The 6,303-nt window shown below is 34.0% G+C and overlaps 1 long non-coding RNA gene across 3 annotated transcripts; it reads right to left on the bottom strand.

Annotated features, from left to right (window-relative positions):
* Positions 1 to 1,183: 1,183 nt before the first annotated feature.
* On the bottom strand, positions 1,184 to 3,244 carry LOC309689396. Of its 3 annotated transcripts, XR_014271352.1 has the most exons (4): positions 3,155 to 3,244; positions 2,812 to 2,988; positions 2,515 to 2,622; positions 2,208 to 2,396 (listed from the first exon to the last, which is right to left on the bottom strand). It is a non-coding gene; the product is annotated as an uncharacterized lncRNA (long non-coding RNA). The 3 variants fall into 3 exon arrangements; XR_014271350.1 differs by lacking the exons at positions 2,208 to 2,396; positions 2,515 to 2,622 and adding an exon at positions 1,184 to 2,025; XR_014271351.1 differs by having other exon boundaries at positions 2,208 to 2,622.
* Between the last annotated feature and the right edge of the window lie 3,059 nt (positions 3,245 to 6,303).

Below are 6,303 nucleotides of genomic sequence, written 5' to 3'. Positions count from 1 at the left end.
AGACGAACCGCTGTGGCCAAGGATATATCAAGCATAGCAATGTAAAAATGGCTAAAAAAGGGGGAAAAAACAAGGATTGCCAGATGAATACTGCACAATGTTCATTTTTAACACTACTTTCACTCACTGGGTCCACGTCCTCATTTTAGGTTTGACAGCGTTTTAGTACACTGTTCCAAAAAATAGTAATGTCAAATGATTTTACTGTGTATTTTACAGATGTGTACTGTTTCTCTAGAATATCATTACATTTACATAAGTAGACTGTGATCTGACACGTCAAATGTAAAATAACATAACATCACTGTAAATGTAATAAAACACAATTTACTTGTTTGTTAAATATATTTTGTTGTACATATGCATATTTAGATCGTAAAAATACATCCAGAAATGTCTCCCATCATGCCTTGGGACATGTGCTGCTGTTTAGATGTTCTTGTTCTATTGTTTATGGTTACGTTACTTTAAACTGTTATCTTGAATGTTGTGTTTACGCCGTGGTGCAGCGTCACTGACAGTTGTTGTTTTGTAGAGAGAGTGCTGGGTACCACTTTACAATAAGGCTCCCCTTATAGATGCTAATAAATAGTTTATAGCTATATTATTAATTAATCTGTAAATGCTTTATAAACCATTATTAATGGTTTATTATGCATTAGTTAAGGGTGAGAAAGAGGAAAAAAACTGACCGGTTTCTTGCCAAATAGTGAGCCAAATGTGTTCACCTATATATTTCATCTAGAGTTGCTATATTAAACATTTCAGACTAAGTTACTATCCTGTAAGCACAATCAGCATTTGTAAACATATTTTTTATCATATAAAATTGTACTTCAGAAATGCATTATAAATATCCACAACTATCAATCGGAGCTTTGTTGTAAAGTGTAAAGCATAAAACCATTTATTAATGAATAATAAATATTTATAAATGCCAAATGGGAGCCTTATTGTAAAGTGTAAAGCATGACACCATTTATTTATGACTACTAAACATTTATAAATGACAAAAGATAGCTTTGTCGTAAAGTTTAAAACATGTCAACATTTATTAAGGACTAATAAACATTTATAATTGCCAAATGGGAGCCTTATTGTAAAGTGTAAAGCATAACACCATTTATTAATCACTAATAAACATTTATAAATGACAAAAGATAGCTTTGTCGTAAAGTTTAAAACATGTCAACATTTATTAATCACTAATAAACATTTATAAATGCCAAATGGGAGCCTTATTGTAAAGTGTAAAGCATAACACCATTTATTAATCACTAATAAACATTTATAAATGACAAAAGATAGCTTTGTCGTAAAGTTTAAAACATGTCAACATTTATTAATCACTAATAAACATTTATAATTGCCTAAAGTGAGTCTTAAATGTATAATGTCACCATTTATAACACTTAGACCTAAATTACAATCAGTGCTTGAAATAACATTTAACTACTGTCAAAAATGGCAATGTATTGTAAGAGTAACACATGTAACATTAAATGTGTTTTTTAAAACACCAAACAGTCACCCACTCCAAAAAAAGTTCATGCCAGACTGGTTCAAACTGGAAATATTTTTTGTATGTCCTTAAATAAGCGTCCCAGTGGTCCATCAGGGTGTCGCGAACCAAGCCAAGATGACCACTCAAGAACCATCAGGTGTTCCTCCAGCAACTTCTCAGTGCGATTTCCTTAATCTACGGACATGTCCTTTGATGGTCATCCAAGCCCTTTCGATATGCTGTGTATGACTGCCAGATTGAGGATCTACAAACCACCTGCTGTGATTTACAGTGTAATGTCTGTACCCTATGTTTGTCAAAACATTCTTGTAGGCTCTCCACTCATCACTGATAATGGCACTACCCAACTTAGCATGCTGTCTGATCAGAGGAACAAGGTGGCGCCTTGATCGTTTTTCAACAAGTTTTAACACGAGCCTTCGCCTTTTGTCTTTAATTCCCATCATTCCAAATACCCATTTCTTCCTTTTCCATGCATTTCCAAAGCGTCCACGTGCATACTGAAAACAAAAAGAATAAAATTAAACAGAATATCTACAAAGAAACATTCAAAAAGATGGTTGCTTCTACTAATTTTTTTTACTTATGGTAAAGGTTTCCATGTTTAGAGGACACATTCAGATCTGCATTGATTCTAACAAACCTGTCTGAGAGTTTACCAACCTTTCGCTGATGACGGAGACATCTTTCATCTATAACCACAAATTCTCTGTCACCACCAAGACGGTGTCCATTGTTTATTCTGTGTCTTTTAATTGCACGTATACAAACATGTCGAATGTGTCTTGCCATGCTACTTAATGTTCTGGAGCTGCCAGCCACTTCATCATCGATCATATCTATTTGTCTGAGCCTGAGCCCTTGTGAAAATCTGTGATAGAAATTGAGGCAATTATTACTTACTGAGGCCCTAATTTTATTTCACAAGTCTCGTATTGGTGTTCAATTATGAAAGGTGCATTGCTATTAATGTCTACATCTACATATACCTGTAAATGAACTTCATCCAACTGAAAAGAGATGTTTTTGATTTCTCAAAGAGGGAGCTAGTTCTAATTGTTCTGGAAACTTTCCTATGACTTGCTCTTTTGCAGCACCTGAGAACATAGAAATGAGTTAAGTAAAGAAATGGACCCTTAAACAAGAGCATTAATTGAAAAGATAATCACAAAATTAAGTATGAAGAAAATAATAATGAAAAGAGGTTAATGCTCCCTCTTGCATTGATAACCGAAATATTTTGTTATATTTACTACATGCACTACATTATCATGCATTATACATACCACATATATTGGTCTTTCTTCACCACGGAAATCATTTTCATCTTATGGTGACAAACAGGACATCTAAGCTTCTTTTTTAGCAGGTGTTTCTTCTGCAGCCATTTAATGAGCCTTAGTGCCTTATATTTAGTTTGTTTTCCTTCTATTCTGGCGCGCAATCTCATTCCCAGAGACATTCTGGTGGGAAAAAATGAGTAATTTATTTTATTATCACCTCGAAACACCGTAAAATACTCTATGGGAGTCTAGTGCAAATCGGTTCAGAGTTAAAGAACTTCACATGCTATATAAAACAAGCCCTATAATCAAAAATAGTCCCACGCAAAAAAGAGGATTGTCTCACCTGTTATAATGTATCTCCGACTTTGTTATGTAGATCTAACCCGCTGGATTCATGCTAAAGAAATATGTTCTGCCGCCAAAGGGAGGGAAAACAAATTTAATTTAAACGCAGAGGAGCTTATACAACCATCCAATCACAGTTAACTTTATTAAGGAAAGCCCCTCCTCTCAGAGCGCGACAGGCAGTGGAGCGCTCTGGAAGGTCAAGCCAAAGGGGCACGAACAGACACACTGAAGGCGCTCGTTCAAGTTGCTGCACCATGGATGGAGCAGAAGATAAAAATTTGTGTGCGTCTGCGACTTACACAGTTAGCACACGTTCGAAGAGATACAAAAAGCAGAGACTGGATGATCTAGATTGCACTAAGCCAACGACGTCAGCAGTTAGACATGAAGGTGAGTATAATGCTAGCTAGCTAGCTAGCTACCGAGCCATTTGGCTGCTAGCTACAGTGGCTAACTAACATCACATAACATGTGAATAGCTCTATTACTATTGGTTATTCCAAACGATTGATATCACTTAGTTGTATATTTTTAGTTTTGTTTATGTGCATCATTAAATTTATATTAAACACCCTGGTAAGGCAGTACACATAAGAATTATTTGCCTTGTTTTAGAAATGTCTGAACCACCACATGTGTATATAACATAATTTTTACAAAGTGGCTTTTTATAAATTCAAGTTGTAACCGTTTTTAATCAATATTTTATTTGAGTTTCCCGAGTTTAGATTATAAATTATTTTAGTATTGTAATTTAATAATTGTTTGTTCTTTAGATTCTTCTTCTAATCCTGCCCCTACTGCAACTGCCCTTCTTAACAAGGAGCGAGAGAAACTGACTTTTCTTAAGGAGGAACTGGAGCGCGACACCCTGATGGACCACTGGGACGCTTATTTAAGGACATACAAAAAATATTTCCAGTTTGAACCAGTCTGGCATGAACTTTTTTTGGAGTGGGTGACTGTTTGGTGTTTTAAAAAACACATTTAATGTTACATGTGTTACTCTTACAATACATTGCCATTTTTGACAGTAGTTAAATGTTATTTCAAGCACTGATTGTAATTTAGGTCTAAGTGTTATAAATGGTGACATTATACATTTAAGACTCACTTTTGGCAATTAAAAATGTTTATTAGTGATTAATAAATGTTGACACGTTTTAAACTTTACGACAAAGCTATCTTTTGTCATTTATAAATGTTTAGTAGTCATTAATAAATGGTGTTATGCTTTACACTTTACAATAAGGCTCCCATTTGGCATTTATAAATGTTTATTAGTCCTTAATAAATGTTGACATGTTTTAAACTTTACAACAAAACTCTCTTTTGTCATTTATAATGTTTAGTAGTCATTAATAAATGGTGTTATGCTTTACACTTTACAATAAGGCTCCCATTTGGCATTTATAAATGTTTATTAGTCATAAATAAATGGTGTCATGCTTTACACTTTACAATAAGGCTCCCATTTGGCATTTATAAATATTTATTATTCATTAATAAATGGTTTTATGCTTTACACTTTACAACAAAGCTCCGATTGATAGTTGTGGATATTTATAATGCATTTCTGAAGTACAATTTTATATGATAAAAAATATGTTTACAAATGCTGATTGTGCTTACAGGATAGTAACTTAGTCTGAAATGTTTAATATAGCAACTCTAGATGAAATATATAGGTGAACACATTTGGCTCACTATTTGGCAAGAAACCGGTCAGTTTTTTTCCTCTTTCTCACCCTTAACTAATGCATAATAAACCATTAATAATGGTTTATAAAGCATTTACAGATTAATTAATAATATAGCTATAAACTATTTATTAGCATCTATAAGGGGAGCCTTATTGTAAAGTGGTACCCAGCACTCTCTCTACAAAACAACAACTGTCAGTGACGCTGCACCACGGCGTAAACACAACATTCAAGATAACAGTTTAAAGTAACGTAACCATAAACAATAGAACAAGAACATCTAAACAGCAGCACATGTCCCAAGGCATGATGGGAGACATTTCTGGATGTATTTTTACGATCTAAATATGCATATGTACAACAAAATATATTTAACAAACAAGTAAATTGTGTTTTATTACATTTACAGTGATGTTATGTTATTTTACATTTGACGTGTCAGATCACAGTCTACTTATGTAAATGTAATGATATTCTAGAGAAACAGTACACATCTGTAAAATACACAGTAAAATCATTTGACATTACTATTTTTTGGAACAGTGTACTAAAACGCTGTCAAACCTAAAATGAGGACGTGGACCCAGTGAGTGAAAGTAGTGTTAAAAATGAACATTGTGCAGTATTCATCTGGCAATCCTTGTTTTTTCCCCCTTTTTTAGCCATTTTTACATTGCTATGCTTGATATATCCTTGGCCACAGCGGTTCGTCTTTAACAATCTCCAACTATTGGATGCATGTGATCAGAGTCAAACACTGAAAGCTCAAGGACAGGAATAGTTTAGAGGGATTGCACAAATATCCAAAGTACAAGTGAAAGATGACATGGCAAGAGTTGTAAAAAGTGTCAGATTGGGTTTTATCCTTTATGGCACACCTCCAAGTAAGAGTCAAATAATGGTTAATAATAATGGTTTATAAAGCATTTACAAATTAATTAATAATATAGCTATAAACTATTTATTAGCATCTATAAGGGGAGCCTTATTGTAAAGTGGTACCGAGTGCTGTACCATGAGTGACTTCTGTTGTGCTGTTGTTGAACCTTGAGGCATATTGTAGCACCACAAGTGTTTTATTAAGGAGCTCCCCCTACCAGTTTGGGGTTAAATAACAAGCTCAATCTCTCTCTGTGAGCTTCTTTGTTAAGATTTCTCTGCATGCCACAATGTAAGACATTGCACGGACACGCTGTGCTAATTATATATTTTGAAAAAGAAATGTAGAGGTAGGAATTGCAATTAATATAAATAACATGACGCTAACCATCGGCCAATGAATGTGAACTAACAACAAGGTCGCGGGTATGGCTGCGACCGTAGGAAAAAAACCTAATATGAAGGTATTTTACTGTGCATTTTACAGTAATGTTCTGTTCTTCTAGAATATCATTAAAGTTACGTAAATAGACTTTGACTTCACATTTTGAATGTAAATTAA

The sequence above is a fragment of the Aulonocara stuartgranti genome (genome assembly GCF_965226115.1).
Source record: "Aulonocara stuartgranti genome assembly, chromosome: 2".
In the NCBI taxonomy this organism is placed as follows: domain Eukaryota; kingdom Metazoa; phylum Chordata; class Actinopteri; order Cichliformes; family Cichlidae; genus Aulonocara; species Aulonocara stuartgranti.
Note: the sequence above shows the minus strand (reverse complement) of the source record. Positions and strands in the feature narration are given on the sequence as shown.